This window comes from Lynx rufus, unplaced genomic scaffold (assembly GCF_022079265.1).
Source record: "Lynx rufus isolate CCGP_SWC_20201006 ecotype Redwood Valley unplaced genomic scaffold, mLynRuf1.p SCAF_12, whole genome shotgun sequence".
NCBI lineage: Eukaryota > Metazoa > Chordata > Mammalia > Carnivora > Felidae > Lynx > Lynx rufus.
The window spans coordinates 243,300-271,255 of record NW_025814826.1 but is presented as its reverse complement, the minus strand read 5'-3'; the positions used below and the strand labels follow the sequence as shown (position 1 = coordinate 271,255).

Sequence of the window (27,956 nt, the reverse complement as noted above, 5' to 3'; positions counted from 1 at the left end):
ACTATTTTTCAGCGTGTTTCCAACATCCCCAATCTTTGAGTGATCATTTGATCTTGAATTCTGACATTCTCTTGTAATCTCATCCCTTCAGTGAGAGTTTGAGAACGGTTTATTTTAATGATGATTTGTTGTAATTTGTAATTACAAGTTTGCAATTTATTCTCTTCATTAACAATGACCAGCAGATCATTATGCAAACGTCCTTCTCAAAGGAATGGACTTTTCTCCTTGTTGGATTTTGTAATGGAAAAGAAATGCCAGTGAAAAAGGAGAAATGGTTTCTCTGTCAGAGACTTACCTAGTAACATAGTGCTCCTACCATTGAAAGTTCAGACTCATTTTTTTTTTTTCCATTCACGTGAGTTAACCAGACTTTTGGAGATTTCACAATTCAATCTCAGAAAAGACTAATGTGCCATTCAGGATTCTCATTTATTCATATGTAGTGAAACCCCAACTGTTTTCCAAGCAGAACAGTGAATGTCATCCCACTCTCACCCTCCTTTGGAGGATGCTCATTGTAAATCCTAAGCTGGAGCAATGAGGTAGATACACTGACCAACTCGTTTCTGTCAGTCACAAAAGTTATATAATATACATGCAAGTTTCATTAGACAGCTATACCCGTCAGGGGAACTAGAATATTCTGTTGACTGGTCCTTTTTGTGGCTGAAGAGACATTGAAAATTACTTCCTTTTTTAGACGTCTTATTAATGAGTCACATAGTAACAGGGAAATTTTCATGCGAGTAACATGATACTCGGTTGATGATACTTCTATGAATGAGAGCGATAGGCATTGTCCTGCTGTGTCCTAAAGAAATCATTAAGGTCTCAAAAACTAAAATCTGTAAGGATATCCAAAACTGATGAAGCTTATTAAAGAATAACGAGGGATTTTGTGTAGATCCCTACAGAAAGGAATTAGGGTTATGGCATGAAATTATCTACCACTTTAAAGTGTTCCCTGTGAAACAAACACTTAGATAGCTTTCAGCCAACTGAGTCCATAGCTCTGACTTCTCTAGAAGACCCTTATCTCCTGAATCCCCAAACCAGGGGCTACCTGGGTGAAGATATTTGATGCACACAATTTTGAGGTGAAGAATCTGGATTGGGAAGAAGAGGTAGCTCTAGCCAACTTAACCTTCCTAACAATATAGCCAAGTATGGGTCTGAAAGGAACTTCAGAAGACTTCCATATGTTGAAATCTCTATGGACGAAGAAATTACTCAAAAGGAAACAAAGGCAAACCAGTGATCATCCAGCCCTTGTGATAAATGTCGTGTTATAAAGAAAAGCGAGAAAAAGTATGCTGGTCAGCATCCTAAGGGTAAGGGTGCTCCCTAAGACTCAATAAGAAAGACACACTCAAAGTAACACTGAAAAGAGTCCAAATAAAATGTACATGATTAGCTGTCTACAAAGGTACTCCATGTCAAGTAATGATTTTTGAGTGCGCGGTTGAGGATGTTGTCTATGAGCATCTAGATGGAAGAGCGAAAAGGACACATGGCCTAGGTAAAGGGGCCAAAGCTGGAAATGTGAAAATCGAGAATCTGGTTTTGAAGCCTGAAGAGCAATTCAAAACACAGATAGCAAGGGGCAAGGACTTAATGTCAGGGGTTGCCGTCCTTCAGAAATAAGGTGTGGTTAAAAGAGCAGAGGGAGGGCATGGTCATTTTTCTCAGCTGCTGCTGAAAAGTGAAGCAGGATAGAGACCTTAATGAAATTAAAAAAAAAAAAAGAGGTTCTTGATGACCCTCAAAATGTCTTAGTGGAATGATAGGAGTGAAAGTTAGATTTTAGTGTATAAGAAGGAAATAAGTGAAGAAACCTTGAATCTGTGGATGAGACGATACATTAAAGAATGTTCGAGTCCACTGCAAGGGGAGAAGCAGCGTGATAGATGGACAAAGCGTCAAAAGTTAAGCAAATGGTTAATAGAAAAGGAGAAATTGAAATCTTTCTTCCTTATGCAGCCGGTGCTGTGATTTACAGATGTGTAGCACTTTACCAACGGCAAAGCTCTGGGGCCAGCTTTTCTGATATGTTGTTACCACAAAGCCTTAATCTCCTCATCAGAGTACCGGCTAAAGCAGCCTAATGTAAACAGTGTGGGCATGAAATGATTGAGGAAATTTGGTTTAGCAAGACTCCATTATTTCCATGTCAGTGGCTTTCCCATGCCTCTGATGGTCATGTAAAGCATCTATTACTCAATGGAAGAGGTGCTATTTGTACCGTAGTCCGTGAGTATTATCCACTGAGTAGTATAGACAGGGAGTTAGTTAAAACTATTATAAGTGGGGAAAAAAAAAGTACTGTTTGCTAGTGGCATTGGCGAAAGTTGTGTGAAGTACTGAGGAGAGATTCTGGGCCTCATGCTCCCCATTTGCTGCCACTTGCGGTGGTATGAAGAATGACTTCAGTATAATTTGTATAGGGGACCACTTGTATTGGCATGCCACCTGCCTTAACTATCTCATTGTATTGGAACGCAAAATACAGCAACAGTAATCATGCTAAATGCATACACTTAGAGCTGACTATGTGCCACGTACCCTTGTAAGTTGTTCACGTATTATTTCCTAATTTTATATTCCCAAGATCCCAGTGAGGTAGATCCTATTATTATTTATTTTTCAGATCACTGTTATAAGATTCTTTATTTTGAGAGAGAGAGAGACAGAGACAGAGAGAGAGACAGAGAGAGATTGTGGGAAGAGCAGGTAGGGAGAGAGAGAGAGAGAGAGGGAGAGAGAGAGAGAGAGAGAGAGAGAGAGAGAGAATGCCAAGCAGGCTCCTCACTATCCACGCAGAGCTGGATGTGGGGCTCAATCACGTGACCCTGAGATCATGTCCTGAGCAGAAATCAAGAGCCAGACGCTGACCCGACTGAGCCACTCAGGTACCCCAGTAGGTGCTGTTATGACTTTCATTTTACAGATTTAGAGACTGAGACACGGAAGTTTTAGGTACTGTGCTTAAGGTCATACAGCTCATAACCAGCAGAATTGGGAATTCAGACCCAGGCTTTCTGGCTCCTACTAGGATACTGCTTGTCAAACTCTTCCGTGAAATATCTCGTCACTGAAAACAGCATGTTCAGTTTCATAATCACGAGAACAGCAATGTCATTCACCTATGTGAATATTGAAAATCATAGTTGATATGGTGCTTGGAATATGAAAACAGAAATGTTTACCATAAGGTAATTCCCTATATTTCCTCCATTTGACCAGTAGACACATTTGTATTTTTATCTCATCATATATAATTTAAAACCATTAACAACGTTGTGTTTTTGTAGGAGAGTAAGATTGGTAAACTATTCTGTACCAGTATTGAAATGTTTTCGGCTTTGTAGGCCATAGTCTCTGTTGTAGAAGCTGAACTCTTTTGTTATGACCTAAAAGTAGCCATCATTCAGCATGTAGAGGAGAGTGTGGCTGGGTCCAATAAGATTTTAGTTACAGGGGTGCTTAGGCGGCTTAGTTGGTTGAGCGTCCTGACTCTTAATTTCCACTCAGGTCATGATCCCAAACCCCACATCATGAGACCGGTCATGAGACCGAGCCCCACATCAGGCTTCACCCTGAGCTTGCAGCCTACTTACCTTTTTCTCTGTCTTTCCCTCTGACTCCCTTCCCACTTGTGTGAGCTCTCTCCCTCTCTGTCTCTCTTTCAAGTATAAAATAACAAAAAAAAAAAAAACATTTAGTTACAGAAACAGGTGATGGTGTTCAACTAGATTGACAGTATTTAAAAGTATTATTTTTTCTTTATTTTAGTTACAAGAAGCACAGGAACGACATGCAGAGGCCGTAAGATACGCTGAGAAGATTAAAGATCATATGCTAAAGTATAATTTAAACCTCACAGAAAATAACTTGTTTATTTATAAAGCAGATAAGGAGTGTACTATGAGAAATGTATTAGTTATGCGAGTATATCATTGTTAAGCTGGATACAAGTTCCAGCTTTGAGCTATTTTGAAATGCAAAATTTTGGCATTTTATCTCTCAATTTTGCACCATTACCACAAAACACAACGAGAAAATTGGCACAATTGCCAAATCATCCTCTTGATACAATTTTAAGAATTTCTGTAATACCCTCACTTGTTCAGAAATTATACGATACAGTTTTAAAATTATGTGTCAGAATAATTATCTTAAGATCTGCATTTTAGGCTAAAGGTTAAAAATGCCAGGCAAGAAGCAACCATCAAACATCAAGTGGCCCAAATTCAAGATCTTCAGAGCAACTTGCTAAAGGCAAGTTTGGTAAGTCGATCTCTTAATGATTGTCCTGAAAAGGAATCCTTATGTCACTAGTAGTAGTACATAAGAACGTTTTGGCTCATATGGAAAATTTCACCGATCAAAATATTTGGTTGATATTGTTTCTGCTTGCTACTAGTGATGTAATTCTTCTATATAGATGAAGTTGATTGAATTCATAAAGTAATGATGTTTGTAGTGAGATTTAAATAAAAATATTGTGAGAATCTAAGAAGAGCAACATTTTGTATATACCACAGTGAGCATTTGGTTTAGTCCTCCTTTTGGCTCTTGTATATAAAGGTGCTGTGAACATTGGCATACAGATGTGTGAGTCCCTGCTAATATTTTTCAGCGTGTTTCAAACGTCCTCAGTCTTTGAGTGATCATCTCATCTGGCATTCTGACTTTCTGCTGTAAACCCAACCCTTTAGTGAGAGTTTCAGAAAGAGTTCTTTTAATGATGATATGTTGTAATTTATAACTACAAATTTGCAACTTATTCTCTTCATCAACAATGACTAGCAGGTCATTATGCAAACGTCCTTTCCAAAGAATAGCCTTTTTTCTTTGTTGGATTTTGTAAAGGAAAAGAAATGCCAGTGAAAAGGGAGAAATGGCTGCTCTGTCAGGGCCTTACCTAGTAACATAGTGCTCCTACCATTGAAAGTTCAGAAACTCATTTTTTTTCCATTCACTTGAGTTAATCAGCCTTTCAGAGATTTCAGAATTCAATTTCAGAAAAGATTAATGTGCCATTCAAGATTCTAATTTATGTAGTGAAACCACAACTGTTTTCCAAGTGGAACAGTGAATGTCATCCCACTCTCACCCTCCTTTGTAGGATTCTCATTGTAAATCCTAAGTGGGAGCAATGAGGTAGATACACTGACCAACTCGTTTGTGTCAGTCACAAAAGCTATATAATATACATGCAAGTTTCATTAGGCAGCTATACCCGTCAGGGGAACTAGAACATTGTGTTGACTGGTCCTTTTTATGACTGAAGGGACATTGAAAACTACTTTCTTTTCTATACGTCTTATTAATGAGTCACATTGTAATAGGGAACTTTTCATGCGAGTAATATGACACTCTGTTGATCAGTCTTCTATGAATGAGAGTGCTAGGCATTGTCCTGCTACTGTGTCCTAAAGAAATCATTAAGGTCTCAAAAACTAAAATTTGCAAGGATATCCAAAACTGATGAAGCTTATTAAAGAATAACGAGGGATTTTGTGTAGATCCCTAGAGAATGGAATTAGGGTTATGGCATGAAGTTCTCCGCCATTTTAAGGTGTTCCCTGTGAAACAAACACTTAGATAGCTTTCAGCCAACTGAGTCCATAGCTCTGACTTCTCTAGAAGACCCTTATCTCCTGAATCCCCAAACCAGGGGCTACCTGGGTGAAGATATTTGATGCACACAATTTTGAGGTGAAGAATCTGGATTGGGAAGAAGAGGTAGCTCTAGCCAACTTAACCTTCCTAACAATATAGCCAAGTATGGGTCTGAAAGGAACTTCAGAAGACTTCCGTAAATTGAAATCTCTATGGACTAAGAAATTACTCAAAAGGAAACAAAGGCAAACCAGTGATCATACAGCCCTTGTGATAAATGTCGTGTTATAAAGAAAAGCGAGAAAAAGTATGCTGGTCAGCATCCTAAGGGTAAGGGTGCTCCCTAAGACTCAATAAGAAAGACACACTCAAAGTAACACTGAAAAGAGTCCAAATAAAATGTACATGATTAGCTGTCTACAAAGGTACTCCATGTCAAGTAATGATTTTTGAGTGCGCGGTTGAGGATGTTGTCTATGAGCATCTAGATGGAAGAGCGAAAAGGACACATGGCCTAGGTAAAGGGGCCAAAGCTGGAAATGTGAAAATCGAGAATCTGGTTTTGAAGCCTGAAGAGCAATTCAAAACACAGATAGCAAGGGGCAAGGACTTAATGTCAGGGGTTGCCGTCCTTCAGAAATAAGGTGTGGTTAAAAGAGCAGAGGGAGGGCATGGTCATTTTTCTCAGCTGCTGCTGAAAAGTGAAGCAGGATAGAGACCTTAATGAAATTAAAAAAAAAAAAAAAAGAGGTTCTTGATGACCCTCAAAATGTCTTAGTGGAATGATAGGAGTGAAAGTTAGATTTTAGTGTATAAGAAGGAAATAAGTGAAGAAACCTTGAATCTGTGGATGAGACGATACATTAAAGAATGTTCGAGTCCACTGCAAGGGGAGAAGCAGCGTGATAGATGGACAAAGCGTCAAAAGTTAAGCAAATGGTTAATAGAAAAGGAGAAATTGAAATCTTTCTTCCTTATGCAGCCGGTGCTGTGATTTACAGATGTGTAGCACTTTACCAACGGCAAAGCTCTGGGGCCAGCTTTTCTGATATGTTGTTACCACAAAGCCTTAATCTCCTCATCAGAGTACCGGCTAAAGCAGCCTAATGTAAACAGTGTGGGCATGAAATGATTGAGGAAATTTGGTTTAGCAAGACTCCATTATTTCCATGTCAGTGGCTTTCCCATGCCTCTGATGGTCATGTAAAGCATCTATTACTCAATGGAAGAGGTGCTATTTGTACCGTAGTCCGTGAGTATTATCCACTGAGTAGTATAGACAGGGAGTTAGTTAAAACTATTATAAGTGGGGAAAAAAAAAGTACTGTTTGCTAGTGGCATTGGCGAAAGTTGTGTGAAGTACTGAGGAGAGATTCTGGGCCTCATGCTCCCCATTTGCTGCCACTTGCGGTGGTATGAAGAATGACTTCAGTATAATTTGTATAGGGGACCACTTGTATTGGCATGCCACCTGCCTTAACTATCTCATTGTATTGGAACGCAAAATACAGCAACAGTAATCATGCTAAATGCATACACTTAGAGCTGACTATGTGCCACGTACCCTTGTAAGTTGTTCACGTATTATTTCCTAATTTTATATTCCCAAGATCCCAGTGAGGTAGATCCTATTATTATTTATTTTTCAGATCACTGTTATAAGATTCTTTATTTTGAGAGAGAGAGAGACAGAGACAGAGAGAGAGACAGAGAGAGATTGTGGGAAGAGCAGGTAGGGAGAGAGAGAGAGAGAGAGGGAGAGAGAGAGAGAGAGAGAGAGAGAGAGAGAGAGAGAGAATGCCAAGCAGGCTCCTCACTATCCACGCAGAGCTCGATGTGGGGCTCAATCACGTGACCCTGAGATCATGTCCTGAGCAGAAATCAAGAGCCAGACGCTGACCCGACTGAGCCACTCAGGTACCCCAGTAGGTGCTGTTATGACTTTCATTTTACAGATTTAGAGACTGAGACACGGAAGTTTTAGGTACTGTGCTTAAGGTCATACAGCTCATAACCAGCAGAATTGGGAATTCAGACCCAGGCTTTCTGGCTCCTACTAGGATACTGCTTGTCAAACTCTTCCGTGAAATATCTCGTCACTGAAAACAGCATGTTCAGTTTCATAATCACGAGAACAGCAATGTCATTCACCTATGTGAATATTGAAAATCATAGTTGATATGGTGCTTGGAATATGAAAACAGAAATGTTTACCATAAGGTAATTCCCTATATTTCCTCCATTTGACCAGTAGACACATTTGTATTTTTATCTCATCATATATAATTTAAAACCATTAACAACGTTATGTTTTTGTAGGAGAGTAAGATTGGTAAACTATTCTGTACCAGTATTGAAATGTTTTCGGCTTTGTAGGCCATAGTCTCTGTTGTAGAAGCTGAACTCTTTTGTTATGACCTAAAAGTAGCCATCATTCAGCATGTAGAGGAGAGTGTGGCTGGGTCCAATAAGATTTTAGTTACAGGGGTGCTTAGGCGGCTTAGTTGGTTGAGCGTCCTGACTCTTAATTTCCACTCAGGTCATGATCCCAAACCCCACATCATGAGACCGGTCATGAGACCGAGCCCCACATCAGGCTTCACCCTGAGCTTGCAGCCTACTTACCTTTTTCTCTGTCTTTCCCTCTGACTCCCTTCCCACTTGTGTGAGCTCTCTCCCTCTCTGTCTCTCTTTCAAGTATAAAATAACAACAACAAAAAAAAAACATTTAGTTACAGAAACAGGTGATGGTGTTCAACTAGATTGACAGTATTTAAAAGTATTATTTTTTCTTTATTTTAGTTACAAGAAGCACAGGAACGACATGCAGAGGCCGTAAGATACGCTGAGAAGATTAAAGATCATATGCTAAAGTATAATTTAAACCTCACAGAAAATAACTTGTTTATTTATAAAGCAGATAAGGAGTGTACTATGAGAAATGTATTAGTTATGCGAGTATATCATTGTTAAGCTGGATACAAGTTCCAGCTTTGAGCTATTTTGAAATGCAAAATTTTGGCATTTTATCTCTCAATTTTGCACCATTACCACAAAACACAACGAGAAAATTGGCACAATTGCCAAATCATCCTCTTGATACAATTTTAAGAATTTCTGTAATACCCTCACTTGTTCAGAAATTATACGATACAGTTTTAAAATTATGTGTCAGAATAATTATCTTAAGATCTGCATTTTAGGCTAAAGGTTAAAAATGCCAGGCAAGAAGCAACCATCAAACATCAAGTGGCCCAAATTCAAGATCTTCAGAGCAACTTGCTAAAGGCAAGTTTGGTAAGTCGATCTCTTAATGATTGTCCTGAAAAGGAATCCTTATGTCACTAGTAGTAGTACATAAGAATGTTTTGGCTCATATGGAAAATTTCACCGATCAAAATATTTGGTTGATATTGTTTCTGCTTGCTACTAGTGATGTAATTCTTCTATATAGATGAAGTTGATTGAATTCATAAAGTAATGATGTTTGTAGTGAGATTTAAATAAAAATATTGTGAGAATCTAAGAAGAGCAACATTTTGTATATACCACAGTGAGCATTTGGTTTAGTCCTCCTTTTGGCTCTTGTATATAAAGGTGCTGTGAACATTGGCATACAGATGTGTGAGTCCCTGCTAATATTTTTCAGCGTGTTTCAAACGTCCTCAGTCTTTGAGTGATCATCTCATCTGGCATTCTGACTTTCTGCTGTAAACCCAACCCTTTAGTGAGAGTTTCAGAAAGAGTTCTTTTAATGATGATATGTTGTAATTTATAACTACAAATTTGCAACTTATTCTCTTCATCAACAATGACTAGCAGGTCATTATGCAAACGTCCTTTCCAAAGAATAGCCTTTTTTCTTTGTTGGATTTTGTAAAGGAAAAGAAATGCCAGTGAAAAAGGAGAAATGGCTGCTCTGTCAGGGCCTTACCTAGTAACATAGTGCTCCTACCATTGAAAGTTCAGAAACTCATTTTTTTTCCATTCACTTGAGTTAATCAGCCTTTCAGAGATTTCAGAATTCAATTTCAGAAAAGACTAATGTGCCATTCAAGATTCTAATTTATGTAGTGAAACCACAACTGTTTTCCAAGTGGAACAGTGAATGTCATCCCACTCTCACCCTCCTTTGTAGGATTCTCATTGTAAATCCTAAGTGGGAGCAATGAGGTAGATACACTGACCAACTCGTTTGTGTCAGTCACAAAAGCTATATAATATACATGCAAGTTTCATTAGGCAGCTATACCCGTCAGGGGAACTAGAACATTGTGTTGACTGGTCCTTTTTATGACTGAAGGGACATTGAAAACTACTTTCTTTTCTATACGTCTTATTAATGAGTCACATTGTAATAGGGAACTTTTCATGCGAGTAATATGACACTCTGTTGATCAGTCTTCTATGAATGAGAGTGCTAGGCATTGTCCTGCTACTGTGTCCTAAAGAAATCATTAAGGTCTCAAAAACTAAAATTTGCAAGGATATCCAAAACTGATGAAGCTTATTAAAGAATAACGAGGGATTTTGTGTAGATCCCTAGAGAATGGAATTAGGGTTATGGCATGAAGTTCTCCGCCATTTTAAGGTGTTCCCTGTGAAACAAACACTTAGATAGCTTTCAGCCAACTGAGTCCATAGCTCTGACTTCTCTAGAAGACCCTTATCTCCTGAATCCCCAAACCAGGGGCTACCTGGGTGAAGATATTTGATGCACACAATTTTGAGGTGAAGAATCTGGATTGGGAAGAAGAGGTAGCTCTAGCCAACTTAACCTTCCTAACAATATAGCCAAGTATGGGTCTGAAAGGAACTTCAGAAGACTTCCGTAAATTGAAATCTCTATGGACTAAGAAATTACTCAAAAGGAAACAAAGGCAAACCAGTGATCATATAGCCCTTGTGATAAATGTCGTGCTATAAAAAAAGCGAGACAAAGTGTGCTCGTCAGCATCCTAAGGGTAAAAGTGCCCCTTCAGACTCAATAAGAAAGCCACACTCTAACGCCGAAAAGAGCCCAAATAAAATGGACACGATTAGCTGTCTACAAAGGCACTCCATGTCAAGTAATGATTTTTGAGTGCGCGGTTGAGGAGGATGTCTATGAGCACCAGATGGAAGAGCGAAAAGGACACATGGCCTAGGTAAAGGGCCAAAGCTGGAAATGTGAATTTGAGAATCTGTTTTTGAAGCCTGAAGAGCAATTCAAAACACAGATAGCAAGGGGCAAGGACTTAATGTCAGGGGTTGCCGTCCTTCAGAAATAAGGTGGGGTTAGAAGTGCAGACGGAGGATATGATCATTTTTCTCAGCTGCTGGTGAGAAGTGAAGCAGGATAAAGACTTTAATAATTTTTTTTTAAAAAAAGGTCCTTTATGACCCTCAAATTTTCTTAGTGGAAGTTAGATTTTAGTGTAAAAGAAGGAATAAGTGAAGAAAACTTGAATCTGTGGATGAGATGATTCATTAAAGAATGTTCGAGTCCACTGCAAGGGGAGAAGCAGTGTTATAGATGGAGAATGTTTCAAACTTAAGCAAATGGTTAATAGAAAAGGAGAAATTGAAATCTTTCTTCCTTATGCAGCCGGTGCTGTGATTTACAGATGTGTAGCACTTTACCAACGGCAAAGCTCTGGGGCCAGCTTTTCTGATATGCTGTTACCACAAAGCCTTAATCTCTTCACCAGAGTACCTGCTAAAGCAGCCTAACGTAAACAGTACGGGCATGAAATGATTGAGGAAATTTGGTTTAGCAAGACTCCATTATTTCCATATCAGTGGCTTTCCCTTGCCTCTGATGGTCATGTAAAGCATCTACTACTCAGTCTAGGCGGTGCTATTTGTACTTTACTCTGTGAGCATTGTCCACTGAGGGTATAGAGAGGATGTTAGTTGAAAGTATTATAAGAGGGAAAAAAAGTACTGTTTGCTAGTGGCATTGGCGAAAGTTGTGTGAAGTACTGAGGAGAGATTCTGGGCCTCATCCTCCCATTTGCTGCCACTTGTGGTGATATGAAGAATAACTTCAGTATAGTTTGCATACGGGGCTACTTGTATTGGCATGCCACCTGCCTAAACTATCTCATTGTATTGGAACACAAAATACAGCAACAGTAATCATGCTAAATGCATACACTTAGAGCTGACTATGTGCCACGTACCCTTGTAAGTTGTTCATGTATTATTTCCTAAATTCATATTACCAAGATCCCACTTAGGTAGATACTATTATTATTTATTTTGAGATCATTTTTTTAAGGTTCCTTATTTTGAGAGAGAGAGAGAGAGAGAGTGAGAGAGAGACAGATTGTGGGGAAGGGAAGGTAGGGAGAGTGAGAAAGAGGGAGAGAGAGAGAGAGAGAGAGAGAGAGAGAGAGAGAGACAGAATTCCAAGCAGGCTCCTTGGTGTCCACGTAGAGCCCGATGTGGGGCTTAATCACGTGACGCTGAGATCATGTCCTGAGCAGAAATCAAAAACAACACACTGAACCGACTGAGCCACTCAGGTGCCCCAGTAGGTGCTGTCATTACCTTCATTTTACAGATGCAAAGACTGAGACATGGAAGTATTAGGGAGTGTGCTCAAGGTCATAGAGCTCATAACGAGCAGAATTGGGAATTCAGACCCAGGCTTTCTGGCTCCTACTAGGATACTGCTTGTCAAACTCTTCCATGAAATATCTCGTTGTCACTGAAAATAGCATGTTCAGTTTCATGATCACGAGAATAGCAATGTCATTCACCTATGTGAATATTTAAAATCATAGTTGATGTAGTGCTTGTAATGTGAGAACAGAAATGTTTACCATAAGGTAATTTCCTATATTTCCCCCATTTGACCAGTAGATACATTTGTATGTTTATCTGATCATATATAATTTATAAACATTAACAACGTTATGTTTTTGTAAGAGAGTAAGTTTGGTAAACTATTCTGGAAGAGTATTGAAACATTTTCGGCTTTGTAGGCCACAGTCTCTGTTGTAGCAGCTCCACTCTGCTGTTATGACCGAAAAGTAGCCATCAATCAGCATGTAGGGGAGAGTGTGGCTGGGTCCAATAAGATTTCAGTTACAGGGGCACTTGGGTGGCTTTGTTGGTTGAGCATCCTGACTCTTAATTTTCACTCAGGTCATGATCCCAAACTCCACATCATGAGACCGGTCATGAGACCGAGACCCACATCAGGCTTCACCCTGAGCTTGGAGCCTGCTTACAAGTTTCTCTGTCTCTCCCTATGACTCCCTTCCCCATTCGGGCGTTCTCTCTCTCTCTCTCTCTCTCTCTCTCTGTGCCCCACTAAGTAAAAAAAAAAAATAATAATATTTGGTTACAAAAACAGGTGATGGTGTTTTACTAGATTGTCAGTAGTTAAAATTTTTTTTCTTTATTCTAGTTGCAAGAAGCAAAGGATCGAGAGGCAAAGGACATAAGATATGCGGAGAAGACGTAAGATCATATGCAAAAGTATAATTTAAACCTCACAGAAAATACCTTATTTATACAGCAGATAAGCAGTGTAGTACGAGAAATATACTTGTTATGCCAGTATATTATTGTTAAGCTGGATACAAATTCCAGCTTTGAGCTATTTTGAAATGCAAAATTGGGATATTATATCTCTATTTTGCACCTTATCCACAAAACACGAGAAAAATGGCACAATTCCCAAATCTTCCTCTTGATACAATGTAAAGAATTTCTGTAAGACCCTCATTTGTTCAGATATTATATGGTATTGTTTTACGCTTATGTGTGAGAATAATTATCTTAAGATCTGCATTTTAGGCTAGAAGTGCAAAATGCCAGACAGGAAGAAACCATCAAACAGCAAGCGGCCCAAATTCACAATCTTCCGAGCAACTTGTTAAAGACAAGTTTGGTAAGTCGGTCTCTTAATGTCTGTCCTACTGAAAAGGAATCCGTATTTCACTAGGAGTAGTACATAAGAATGTTTTGGATCACATGGAAAGCTCACTTATCCAAATATTTGGTTGATATCGTTGCTATTTGCTACTAGCGATGGAATTTTTCTATAGAGATGAAATTGATTGAACTCCTAATGATGTTTATAGTGAGATTTTCATAAAAACATTGTGAGAGTCTAAAAAAGCAACATTTTATATATACCACAGTGAGCGTTTGGTTTAGTCCACCTTTTGGCTACTGTTAATAATGCTGCTGTGAACGTTGGCATACGGATGTGTGAGAGTCCCTGCTAATATTTTTCAGCGTGTTTCAAACTTCCGCACGCTTTGAGTGATCATGTCATCTTGAAATCTGACTTTCTCTTGTAGTCCTAACCCTTCAGTGAGAGTTTGAGAACGGGTTATTTTAACGATGATTTGTTGTAATTTGTAATTACAAGTGTGCAATTTATTCTCTTCATCAAGAATGACTAGCAGGTCGTTATGCAAACATCCTTCTCAAGGGAATGGACTTTTCTCTTTGTTGGATTTTGTAAAGGAAAAGAAACGCCAGTGAAAAAGGAGAAATGGCTGCTCTGTCAGGGTCTTACCTAGTAACATAGTGCTCCTACCATTGCAAGGTCAGAAACCCATTTTCTTTTTCCACTCACTTGAGTTAATCAGCCTTTCAGAGATTTCACAATTCAATCTCAGAAAAGACTAATGTGCCATTCAGGATTCTCATTTATTGATGTGTAGTGAAACCCCAACTGTTTTCCAAGCAGAACCCTTAATGTCCTCGCACTCTCACCCTCCTTTGTAGGATTCTCAGTGTAAATCCTAAGTGGGAGCAATGAGGTAGATACACTGACCAACTCGTTTCTATCAGTCACAAAACTATATAATATACATGCAAGTTTCATTAGGCAGCTATACCCGTCAGGGGAATTAGAACATTCTGTTGACTGGTCCTTTTTGTGGCTGAAGAGACATTGAAAATTATTTTCTTTTCTAGATGTCTTATAAATGAGTCAAATAGTAACAGGGAACTTTTCATGTGAGTAACATGACTCTCTGTTGTTCAGTCTTCTATGAATGCGAGTCCTAGGCATTGTCCTGCTACTGTGTCCTGAAGAAATCATTAGGGTCTCAAAAACTAAAATTTGTAAGGATATCCGAAACTGATGAAGCTTATTAAAGAATAAGGAGGGATTTTCTGTAGATCCCCATAGAAAGGAATTAAGGTTATGGCATGAAATTATCTGCCACTTTAAGGTGTTCCCTGTGAAACAAACACTTAGATAGCTTTCAGCCAACTCAGTCCATAGCTCTGACTTCTCTAGAAGACCCTTATCATCTCCTGAATCCCCAAACCATTGGCTACCTGGGTGAAGACATTTGATGCACACAATTTTGAGGTGAAGAATCTGGATTGGGAAGAAGAGGTAGCTCTAGCCAACTTAACCTTCCTAACAATAAAGCCAAGTATGCATCTGAAAGGAACTTCAGAAGACTTCCATATGTTGAAATCTCTATGGACGAAGAAATTACTCAAAAGGAAACAAAGGCAAACCAGTGATCATCCAGCCCTTGTGATAAATGTCGTGTTATAAAGAAAAGCGAGACAAAGTATGCTGGTCAGCATCCTAAGGGTAAGGGTGCCCCCTAAGACTCAAAAAGAAAGACACACTCAAAGTAACACCGAAAAGAGTCCAAATAAAATGTACACGATTAGCTGTTTACAAAGGTACTCCATGTCAAGTAATGATTTTTGAGTGTGCGGTTGAGGTGTTGTCTATGAGCACCTAGATGGAAGAGCAAAAAGTACACATGGCCTAGGTAAAGGGGCCAACGCTAGAAATGTGAATTAGAGAATCTGGTTTTGAAGCCTTAAGAGCAATTCAAAACACAGATAGCAAGGGGCAAGGACTTAATGTCAGGAGTTGCCGTCCTTTAGAATTACGGTGACCACTCAGGTCATGATCCTAAACCCCACATCATGAGAGCAGTCATGAGACCGAGCCCCACATCAGGCTTCACCCTGAGCTTGGAGCCTGCCTACGATTTTCTCTGTCTCTACCTCTGCCTCTATTCCCCACTTGTGTGTGTTTTCTCTCTCTCTCTCTCTCTCTCTCTCTCTCTCTCTTTCTCTCTCTCAAGTAAAAAAAAAACATTTAGTTACAGAAACAGGTGATGGTGTTCTACTAGATTGTCAGTAGTTAAAATTATATTTTTTTCTTTATTTTAGTTGCAAGAAGCAAAGGATCAACATGCAGAGGCCATAAGATATGCCGAGAAGACGTAAGATCATATGGAAAAGTATAATTTAATCCTCAAAGAAAATAGATTGCTTTTTATTAAGCAGATAAGCAATGTAGTATGAGAAATGTATTAGTTATGCCAGTATATCCTTGTTAAACTGGATACAAATTCCAGCTTTGAGTTATTTGGAAATGCAGAATTGTGGCACATTATATCTCAATTTTGCACCTTATCCACAAAAGACAACGAGAAAAAATGGCTCAATTGCCAAATCTTCCTCTTGATACAATGTAAAGAATTTCTGTAAGACCCTCATTTGTTCAGAAATTATATGGTATTTTTGGAAACTTATGTGTGATAATAATTACCTTAAGATCTGCGTTTTAGGCTAGAAGTGCAAAATGCCAGCCCAGAAGAAACCATCAAACAGCAAGCGGCCCAAATTCACAATCTTCCGAGCAACTTGTTAAGGACAAGTAGAGTAAGTCAGTCTCTTGATGTCTGTCCTACTGAAAAGGAATCCTTATTTCACTAGGAGTAGTACATAAGAATGTTTTGGATCACATGGAAAGGCTCACTTATCCAAATATTTGGTTGATATTGTTGCTATCTGGTACTAGCGATGGAATTTTTCTATAGAGATGAAATTGATTGAACTCATAATGATGTTTATAGTGAGATTTTCATAAAAACATTGTGAGAGTCTAAAAAAGCAACATTTTATATATACTACAGTGATTGTTTGGTTTAGTCCACCTTTTGGCTACTGTTAATAATGCTGCTGTGAACGTTGGCATACGGATGTGTGAGAGTCCCTGCTAATATTTTTCAGCGTGTTTCAAACTTCTGCACGCTTTGAGTGATCATGTCATCTTGAAATCTGACTTTCTCTTGTAGTCTCAACCCTTCAGTGAGAGTTTGAGAAGGTCCTTATCTCCTAAATCCCCAACCAGAGGCTTCCTGGGTTGAGAAATTTTTTGGTAGGGCGGGGGGTGTTAGTCTTTTTGTTGTATCTTTAGTTTTATTTTTGTTTAATTTGCATCCCAATTAGTTAGCATTTAGTGAAGCAATGATTTCAGGAGTAGATTCATTAATGCCCCTTGCCCATTTAGCACATCCCCCCTCCCACAACCCCTCCAGAAACCCTCAGTTTTTTCTCCATATTTATGAGTCTCCTGTGTTTGTCCTCCTCCCTGTTTTTATATTATTTTTGTTTCCCTTTCCTTTTGTTCATCTGTTTTGTCTCTTAAAGTCCTCATACGAGAGCAGTCATATGATTTTTGTCTTTCTCCTACTAATTTCACTTAGCATAATACACACCACTTCCATCCACGTAGTTGCAAATGGCAAGATTCCTTTTTTTTTTGATTGCTGAGTAATACTCCATGGGAAAAAAAATATATATATATATATAACATCTTCTTTTTTTATTTTTTTAACGTTTTACTCATTTTTGAGACAGGGGAGACAGAGCGTGAACAGGGGAGGGTCATGGAGAGGGAGACACAGAATCTGAAACAGGCTCAAGGCTCCCAGCTGTCAGCACAGAGCCCAATGCGGGGCTCGAACCCACGAACCGTGAGATCGTGACCTGAGCCCAAATCAGAGGCTTAACTGACTGAGCCACCCAGGAACCCCAAACATCTCCCTTTTAACGTGATTATTATCCATTTCTGTATCGTCTTTAAAGAACTAATCCATTCTTTTGTGTGTTTTTATATTGGATTGTCTTTTCATTATTGGAAGAGTTATTTAAATGTCCTACATGCAAATCCCTGAGCAGATATGGGATTTTCAGGTATTTTCTCCTAGTTAGTCACTTGCCTTTTCACTTTCTTGATGGTGATATTTGAAGCATAGTAGTTTTTAATTTTGATGAAGTAAACTTAATCTGCTTTTGTCTTTTGGTGTCATGTCTAAGAATCCATTGTCAAATCCAGTCACAAACATATACACATAAGCTTTTTTCTAAGAGTTTTATCATTTTAGCTCTTAGATTTTAAGTTAATTTTGTATATATGCTATGGGGTAGAGGTCTGATTTTATTGCTTTGCATGTGGATATCCATTTGTCCCAGTACCGTTTGTTACAAAGACTAGTCTTATTCCATTTAATTGCCTGTCACCCTTGTGGAAAATCAGTTCACTATAATGTGAGAATTTATGTTTAGATTCTCAATGTTAATACATTGATCTATATGTCTGTCCTTATGCCAGTACCATATCAAATTTTAGGAAAACTTTTTCCTAGTTATCTTGCAAGTTACCAGTCACTTATGTAATAATAAAAAGTCAATGTAGTAGAACTAAACTTTGCTCCTATAGAGATTTTTGTTTCTTGAAGGACCCTTTTGCCAGCCTTTGCCTTGTTGACCCCATGACTCGATGTGAAGTCAGGCTCAAAAAGATAAAATGCTCTTTCTTTAGTGTGTTCAGACTTCTATTTATTTATTTATTTATTTATTTATTTATTTAATTTATTTATATTTATATATTTTTTAGAGCGGGCACAAGCAGGATGGGGGGCTGTGTAGGGAGAGAATGAGAGAGAGAGAGAGGGAGAGAGAGAGAGAGAGAGAGAGACGAGAGAATTTTTAGCAGGCTTCACACTTAGTGTGGAGGCTGACAGGGGTCTTGATCCCATGACCCTGGGATCATGACCTGAGAGGTTGAGGCTCAACTGACTGAGCCACCCAGGTTCCCTGCCTGTGCAAACTTTTAGTGTCTCAGTCAGTGCTGCCCACTTTCATTTCCATCAAATCTTGGCCATAGGATCTCTTGACTCAGTCTACTAACGTTTACTTCATTATATTTTATTATCTCATTATAATGCATAGACTCATCCATAGTTTTCACCATCTAGGAAGGAAAAGATTAACTCTAGGCTATTCCTCTTTCCTGTTAAGCAATCTTGCTAACCCGTCATCTTGCAATTCACAATGAGATCCTCTTCTGACCTGGTTCTTGTGTGTAACACTGGTGTTAATCCTGTTCTTGGCACAGATCATACTTTCTTGGAAAACACAGCAGCCTGTTTCCCCTTCTTTCACTTGAATAGAAAGATATGCTTAGCTATATGTTTTAGCTCAGCGTATAATTAATGGAATAAACATTATATCATTAAAATAATACAGCTGTACAAATTGCGGTAGTATTAAGTTGATTTATCAGAGACAAATACTACATTGGTAATTTGAATGACAACAAACTTTTGAAGCCAACTTGTATGATATGGAGAAGCATTGTGGGACAACACAAAGATGAAATGGTCTTACCTCCCCACACAAAGAAGGTTGGAATAAGGTAAAGGAGAATGTGCAGTTAATTGAAGTAGTGCTAAAGGACAGTACATTTGTTTTGCTACTGAAAAGATGAAAAATGATTCCATGACATTCTCTTTATTTCCCCAGTGAGGAAAGGAGAATGAAGATTGAGTATTCAATGGATTAAAAAATACTCAAAGCTGCCTATTTCCTTTCATTGAAATCAGACCAAAGGCCCAATTTTGGTTATCAAATTGACTCTTTCTAGTTTTTCAACTATTGTGCTTCAAATCGTATGTCTCTGTGCTTCTACCTTAACTTGAGGGGACATTCTAAAGAGGCATTCCTGCCTACTTGTAAGAATTGTTGGAATTGAAGGGAATCTTAGAAAAAGATCTTAGAGACAGGAAGAAGGCAGAGGAGTAGGAGGACTCTAGGCTTGCCTCATCCCACGAATACAACTAGATAACGATCAGCTCACCCTAAAAACCCCAGAAATCGACCTGAAGACTGACAGAACAAACTCCACAACAAAAGGGAGAGAAGAGGGCACATCAAAGAAGTTCCTTGATGCAGAAATGTCGACTAGAAGAGAAACAGATCCTGGGTTCTGCAGAGGGGAGGGAGTCGAGGTTGTGGGTAAGGGTGAGAGAGAGAAACGCACAGGGGAACACACAAAGAGAACATTTCCCCATAGCCACTGGCTTGGAAAACAAGAGGGCCTGCATTTCGTGAGTTCTTGCAACCAGTAGTGCGTAAAGTCTGGAGTTTTCAAGGGCATCCGATTTAGCTGGTTTAGAGCCCTGAGGTACTCCACTGCTCATGGACAGAGAGCAGGCAAACAACGTGGGGGCATATAGCATGGGTACAGTGGTCTGAAGAGTGCCTGGGGCACACAGTGGGGAGATTAGTTGCTCTTCTCAGAGCACGTCCCTCAGAGGCAAAGTTCAGAGAGACCTGTCTGTAGGAACAAAGCCGCTGGCTGCCACCATCTCCTTCTCCTGCCCCTCACCACAAACATAAAGCCACCTGCAGGAAGCAGTGCATTGCTAACACTGGTTACCTAACTTGCTTACACCAAACACCACCCCCTTGCACACTGGTGGAACGACCTTTCTCAATCACTCTTGCTTGAGTTCCAGCACAGCAGACCCCTCCCCCAGAAGACCAGGACAAATGCCTGCCCACACCACATCTCCCAACCAGAGAGTTTCCCTTGGCCTCAGTTCCAGTAGAGGTGGTGACAGGTCTCATTCCATAAGCAGACCATAGCACACCTAGTTAAAACCCGCTACATTCAGGCCAGGGACCAAACACTCACCAGACCAGGCGACGAGAGCCTCTGCAGACGACTGGCCTAAAGGATAGCATAGCCAGAACACAAGAGCAGAACACATGCAGCACACACTGGTGACACTCCCTGAAGTGCTAGACCCTGGGCATTACACGACGTCTTTTTCCTAAGTCCATTACTTTCGGGAGCAGGTGACATAACTGGCTTCTCTAACACACAGAAGCTGGCAGATACGCAGACAAAATGAAAAGACAGAAGCATTTATCCCAAATGAAAGGACAGGATAAGGCCATGGTCAGAGACCTAAATGGGACGGATGTAAATAACACGCCTAATGGAGAATTTAAAACCATGATCATAAGGATATTCACTGGACTTGAGAAAAGAATGGAAGACATCCGAGAGACCCTTACCACAGACATAAAAGAGTTGAAGAATCAGAGATGAAGAGTGCAGTAAAAATGAACAGCAAGCTGGAAGAAGCAGAGGAACAAATTAATGACCTAGAAGACAGAGTAATGGAAAGCAGTGAAGCTGAAGAAGACAAAGAAGAATTATCCAATGCAAGAATAGACTTAAGGCACTCGGTGACTCGGTCAAATGTAAAAACATTCATATGATAGGAGTCCCAGAAGAAGAAGACAGAGAGAAGGGGACAGATAATTGATTTGAAGACACAATAACTGAAAAACTCCATAATGTGGAGAAGAACACAGACATCCAGATCCAGGAGGCACAGAGAACTTCCATCAAAATCAACACCCAAGACATACTGTAATTAAATTTGCAAAATATACTGCTAACATCTTTTTTTGTTTTAGTGTTTTGTTTTTTGCTTTTTTTTTTATTTCCGTGACAAAACGCAGACACAAGCAGGGGAGGGGCAGAGAGAGAGAGAGTGAGAGAGAGAGAGAGAGAGAGAGAATCCCAGGCACTCTCTGTGCTGTCAGCGCAGAACCCACCGGAGGGCTTAAATGCACGAACTGCGAGGTCACGACTTGAGCTAAGATCAAGTCATGCTTCACAGACTGAGCCACGCAGGTGCCCCACTGCTACAAATCTTAAAAGCAGCAAAATAAGTCATTCACTTCCAAGGGAAAACCCACAAGGCTAGCAGGAGATTTTTCAACCGAAACTTTGCAAGGCAGAAGGAAATGGCATGATATATTCAAAGTGCTGAATGAGAAGAATCTGCAGCCAAATATACTCTATCCAGTAAGGCTATCATTCATAATAGAAGGAGAGATAAAGAATTTCTCAAACAAAAATGGAAGGAGTTTGTGACCACTAAATCAGCCTGTAAGAAATATTATCGGGGACTCTGAGTGGAAAGGAGAGATCAAAAGTGACAGTATAAAGGCAGGAAATGTAAAAGCAGTAAAAATGTATATTTCTGTAAAAAAAAATCCTCAAGGAATGCCCCAAAAAAGGATATACAATATAATAGCTTATCAAAACATGGGGAGGAGAAAAAAATGAGCTCTAACTTAAGTGACCATCAATTTAATATAGACTGCTACACACAGAAGAGGTGATATACAAATTAATGCTTATCATATAACAAAACCCACTAAGAACCATGCAAAGAATAAAGAGAAAGAAATCCAAATATATCATTAAAGCAAATTAGAAAGACATCAAAGAGAGAAAAACAATAAAGGATTTAGAAAATCTCCAGAAACAACCACAAAACAAGTAGTAAAATGACAATAAATACATACCTGTCAATAATTACTTTGTATATTAATGGAATAAACACTCCAAACAAAAGACCTAGGGTGACAGGATGGATTAAAAAACAAGAGCCATCTGTATGCTGCCTATAAAAACCTCATTTTAGACATAAAGACACCTGCAGATTGAAAGTGAGGGGATGCTTGCACTGTTGGTGGTAATGCAAACTGGTGCAGCCACTCTGGAAAACAGTGCGTAGGTTCCTCAAAACAATTGAAAATCGAACTACCCTACGACCCCTCAATAACACTACTGGGAATTTATGCAAAGGATACAGGAGTGCTGATTCATAGGGGCACATGTACTCCAATGTCTATAGCAGTGCTTTCAACAATAGCCAAATTGTGGAAAGAGCCTAAATGCCCATCAACTGATAAATGGATAAAGAGATGTGGTTTATATATACACTGAAATACTACCTGGCAAGGAGAAAGAGTGAAATCGTGCTATCTCTTGCAATATGGATGGAACTAGAAGGTATTATGCTACATGAAATAAGTCACAGAAAGACAGATATCATATGTTTTTGCTCCTATGTGGAACTTGAGAAACGTAACAGAAGACCGTGGGGGAAGGGAAGGGGGAAAATAGTTACAGAGAAGGAGAGGGGCAAACCATAGGAGACTCTCGAATGCAGAGAACAAATAGAGGGTTGATGGGGGGCGGTGGGTAAGAAGGGAAAGTGGGTGGTGGGCATTGAGGAGGGCACTTTTGGGGATGAGCCCTGGGTGTTGTCTATAAGTGTGAACCACGGGAATCTACTCCCAAAACCAAGAGCACACTATACACACTCTATATTAGCCAAGTTGACAATGAATTCTATTTAAAAAAAAAAATGAAAGCGAGGGGATGGAGAAAAATTTATCACGTTAAAAGAAAAAATAGCGATACTTTTGTTAGACAAAAGAGTCCTTAAAACAAAGACTGTGGGGCACCTGGGTGCCTCAGTCATTTGAGCGACCGACTAGGTCTTGGCTCAGGTCATGATCTTATGGCTGGTGGCTTTGAGCCCCATGTTGGGCTCCAGGCTGACAGCATGGAGGCTGCTTGAAATTTTCTCTCCCCCTTTCTATGTCCCTCCCCAACTCTCTCTCTCTCCAAATAAATAAACCAAAAACAAAGACTGTAGCAAGAGCCAAAGAATGCTACTGTATCATAATAAAGGGTACAATCCAATAGGAAGATCTAACAATTGTAAATATTTATGCACCCACCATGAGAGCACTCAAGTACATAAAACAATAACCAACATAAAGGAACTAATTGATAATAAGACAGTAATAGGGTACTTTAACACCCCATTTACATCAACACATCTTAACAAAAAAAATCACCAAAAAATACATCTTAACAGAAAATCACCAAAGAAACAATGGCTTTGAGCCATACGAGAAAGACAGATATCATATGTGTTCACTCTTATGTGGATCCTGAGAAACTTAACAGGAATCCATGGGGGAGGGGAAGGGAAAAAAAAGATGTTAGTGTGGAAGAGAGCCAAAGCATAAGACACTCTTAAAAACTGAGAACAAACTGAGGGCTGATGGGGGTGGGAGGGAGTGGATGGTGGGTGATGGGTATTGAGGAGGGCACCTGTGGAGATGAGCACTGGGTATTGTATGGAAACCAATTTGACAAAAAATTTCATATGTTTAATAAAAAAAAAAAAGAAAGAAAAAGAAACAATGGCTTTGAATGACAGAGTGGACCAGATTGGATTTAAGAGATTTTTTTTCAGAACGTTCCATTTTAAAACAGAATACACGTTGTTTTCAACTATACATGGACTATTCTCAAGAATGGATAAAAAAAAAGGGCCTTAAATATTAAAAACAATACATGCAGGTTAAATAACGTGCTACTACACTGGAATGGGTTAAGCAAGAGATACAAGAAGAAACTTAAAAAAATACGTGTATACAAATGGAAATGAAAAAAAAAACAAAACAAAACAATGGTCTGAAACCTTTGAGATGCTGCAAAAGTGGTCCTAAGAGGGAAGTACATAGCAATATAAGCCTACTTCAAGGAGCAAGAAAAATTTCAAACAACCTAACCTTACACCTAAAGGAGCTAGAAAAAGAACAACAAATGAAGCCTGAAGCCAGCAGAAGAAAGCAAGTAATAATGATCAGAGCAGGGGGCCCTTGGGTGGCTTAACTGATTGTCTGACTCTCGATTTTGGCTCAGGTCATGATCTCACAGTTGTGAGATCGAGCCCCATGTTAGGCTCTCTGCTGGCAGCATGGAACCTGTCTGGGATTCTCTCTTTCCCTCTCTCTCTCACTCTCTCTCTCTCTGCCCATCCCCCCCTCATGTGTGGTCTCTCTCAAAATGAAATTAAAAAAAGAAATTAAAGCAGAAATGAATGATAGACAAACAAAAAACAGATAATACTAGAACAGATCAATGAAACCTAGAGCTGGTTCTTTGTAAAAATTAATAAAACTGATAAATTGTTAGCCAGAGTAATCAACAAGAAAATAGAAAAGACCAAAATAAATAAAACCACAAATGTGAGAGTAGAAATAAGAACCAACACCACAGAAATACAGACATTTACGAGAGAATATTGTGAAAAAATGTATGCCAACAAGTTGGACAACTTAGAAGAATTGAATAAATTCCTGGAAATATATAACTTACCAAAGTAAAACAAGAAGAAATAGAAAATTTGAAAAAAAAATCAATAACCAGCAAGGAAACTGAATCAGGAATCAAAAAACTCTCAACAAACACAAGTCTAGGACCAGATGCCTTCAGACGTAAATTTTAACATGTAAAGAAGAGCTAATACAAAAAAAAAAAAAGTTTAACCTGTCCTTTTCAAATTGTTCCAGAAAAACATAAAAGGAAGGGAAACTTCCAAATTTATTCTATGCCAGCTTTACCGTGATACCAAAACCAGATAAAGACACCACAGAGAGAATTACAGGCCAGCATCTCTGATGAACATGCAAAAATCTTCAACAAAATAAGCAAACTGAATCCAACAATACATTAAAAAATCATTCACCGGGGGCAGAGGCAGCTGGGTGGCTTAGTGAGGTAAGCATGCAATTTTAGCTCAGGTTATGATCTCATGGTCCGTCGGTTTGAGCCCAGTGTCAGGCTCTGTTGACAGCTTGGACCCTGGAGCCTACTTCAGATTTCTGTATTTCCCTCTCTCTCTGTCCCTCCCCTGCTTGTGCTCCTTCTCCAAAATAAAGAAACATTAAAAAAATCATTCAATCATTCACTATAACCAAATGGGATTTATCCCTGGTTTGCAGGGGTGGTTCAATATTTGCAAATCAATGAATGTGATACCTCATATTAATTTTCAAAAAAGCATAAAGTCATATCATTGCAATAGATGCAGAAAAAGAATTTGACAAACTATAACATCCATTCATGATATAAACTTCAAGAAAGTAGGCTTAGAGGAACCATACCTCAACATAATAAAGGCCATATATGGAAAATGAGCAGCTAATATGATCCTAACTGGGGAAAACCTGAGAGAAAAACTTCTTAGATGTTGCTTCTAGTTATCTGCTTCTTCTCATTAGCACCATTGGTTGTTAATAAATTAATCTTAACATTTATTACATCCTACATTAATGGAGAACAATTTCTCCTATACAGGTTTATGTGTCTTCTCTCTTTTTTTTCATCCACTTTTCAATTTATCATTTTTGTTTTTTTCTTAACAAACTCCCCAAAGGTTAGATTTCTTTTGTTCACATATCTGTTAGGAAAAGTGTGGCCAGGACAGCTAGTCTCTGCCCTGCTCAGCTTCAGGTGGGGCAACTGAAAGGTTTGGGGTTGGATCCATTTGAAGATTTGTTCACTGACGTCTGGTGGTTGATGCTGGCTGTTGCCTGGGACTTCAGTTCAGGAGGTAGCAGAAACACTTAAACTGACACACCTAGACCCTCTTTGTGGCCTAGGCTTCCTCACTAGATGGGGAGCTAGATTCCAAGTTAGCAGCCTGAGATACAGAGCAAGGCAGAATCGCCTTTTGTCACCTAGGCTTGGAATACACACAGGATCATAGTCACATATTCTGTTCATTAGGAGCAAGTCACTAAGGTTGTTCCATGGTCTTTTTTTAGTGGAATTAATATTAAAACCTATGGACACCTTTAAAAAGCAGTATACTTTACCCACTAGCCACAAATGTTTGTATTCCTCCCACCTGAAAAATACATTCACTCCCCTCTCCCTCCAATACCTCCTGCAAGTCGCAGTTATCATGGCATCAGGTTCAGGGCTTGAGTCCAAGATCTTACCATCTTAATCAGGTGCAGTGGGGATAAGCTGCCTGGGTTATGGTATCTCAAGTATAGCCCCTTGAGTGCAAGTGTTCTCAATATGAGGACTTGAGAATGAAAGAGACAGTTATTTACCACTCACAAATGCAACAGTCTAGTCAACTGCTGAGGACTCACCCATTCAGAAAAAGAAGATGGGAAGCACCCTAGTCCATAAGAGTTTTGAAATATAGCCTGATGCATGCTGTCAGTTCTTAAGTTAGGACTTAGTCCTAACCACGAGAATACTTTCTCCATGTCTTTTCCCTTTCTTTACTCCTTGAGCTCTTAGTTCCTTCCTTTTCATAAGGAATGACCTGTATTTGCAGCTGTTTTTTCATCCTGCTTCCTCCCTGTGGGACTTCTAAGACCCAAAGGCCTCTTTTCATTTTGCACTATTTGGCCCCTTTTAGTCCAAGGTAGCAAATAGTATGTTTGCTACTATATATCTCTTACCTTTTTTAGTTTTCTGTAAATATTACTGGATTTCATGCCGTGTTTTAGCAAAGCGACCCTCCCAAGTCCTTTTGAGATAAGCTTTTCGCTTCAGGTTTCCTGTGAAGCTCTTACAGGACAACGCCTTTAAAATTCGTCTACTTTTGGGGCTCCTGGCTGGCTCAGTTGGTAGAGCATGTGACACTTGATCTCTGGGTGCTGAGTTTAAGCCCCATGTCGGGTGTGGAACCCACTTTAAAAAAAATCTTATAGTCTTAAGATCCTTAAAGAAATTGGAGGCATACCTTAAATCTTTCTGTTTTCCTGGTAGCACCCTGGAGTTTCTCTGAACCCAAAAGCCATTTCTTTATTTTAGCATTATTTGACAGTTCAACATGTAGAGAGGCTGTAAATGAGAAACAGATACTTGAACCCAGTAAGTCCTGGTTCCTTTCAGTTGCATAGTCTTTCTTTAGTTTCTCTTTCCTATCCGTTTTACTTTCAGGTATTTTGTAGCATGACTTCCCTTTCGTCCAGTGTCATTTTCTTCACTTGCTTAGAAACCCTTGCTGTCAGCCTCTTCACAGGCCATCAGGTTTCCACTAAGAGTCTTGTGGAGGCCCTTTTTGGGTCTCATTCTTACACTTTTCTACATCTTTCCAGGTTCGACCTACCTCCTGGTTCAAAGGAAGTTTAGTTTCAGGTTTTTTTGAATAGCAGCACACCATTTTTAGTATCAGTATCTGTGGTAGTAATTTACTGCTGCGTAATAAGCCACCTCAAAACCTACTAGTTCAAAAGAGCATTTCTCTTGTTCACCAATCTTTAGTTTAGGCAAAGCAGAGTAGGGCAACTCATTTCTTCTTCATTTGGCATCAGCTGGCATAACTGGAAGCTGGAGACTAGAATCATCTAAAGGCTTGTTCACGCACGTGTTTGGCTGTTGAGGCTGGCCTTTGGCTAGGACGTTGGCTAGTCTCAGCTGGAGTATCTACATGAAGACTCACTAGGTAGCCTGGGATTCCTCACCACGTGGTGGCTGCGTTCTAAGGGTGAGCTTCCCTAGAGAAAGAAAGTCAGAAGGAAGCTGTATCACATTTTCTAAGCTGGCCTTAAAAATCACAGCAGTTCTGCAT

General features: G+C 39.3%; 1 protein-coding gene and 3 long non-coding RNA genes across 7 annotated transcripts in view; 2 read left to right on the top strand and 2 right to left on the bottom strand.

Moving 5' to 3' along the window:
- LOC124507605 (ankyrin repeat domain-containing protein 26-like) overlaps positions 1-27,956 on the top strand; it is a 705,441-nt gene that overhangs the window by 514,301 nt on the left and 163,184 nt on the right.
- Positions 1-27,956, bottom strand: part of LOC124507614 (uncharacterized) — a 150,607-nt gene that overhangs the window by 111,753 nt on the left and 10,898 nt on the right. For 2 of the 4 annotated variants that reach the window (XR_006961042.1, XR_006961039.1), the window contains exon 3: positions 27,126-27,882. This is a non-coding gene — a long non-coding RNA (uncharacterized LOC124507614). Of the gene's footprint in view, positions 1-17,166; positions 17,182-26,841; positions 27,883-27,956 lie in introns of those variants that run through there. The other 2 variants (XR_006961041.1, XR_006961040.1) reach the window with 2 other exon arrangements.
- On the top strand, positions 8,760-13,455 carry LOC124507618 (uncharacterized). Its single transcript, XR_006961054.1, has 3 exons — positions 8,760-8,925; positions 13,028-13,080; positions 13,420-13,455. It is a non-coding gene; the product is annotated as an uncharacterized LOC124507618 (long non-coding RNA).
- LOC124507621 (uncharacterized) lies at positions 13,472-17,151 on the bottom strand. The gene is made up of 3 exons (XR_006961057.1): positions 17,121-17,151; positions 16,169-16,309; positions 13,472-13,563 (listed from the first exon to the last, which is right to left on the bottom strand). It is a non-coding gene; the product is annotated as an uncharacterized LOC124507621 (long non-coding RNA).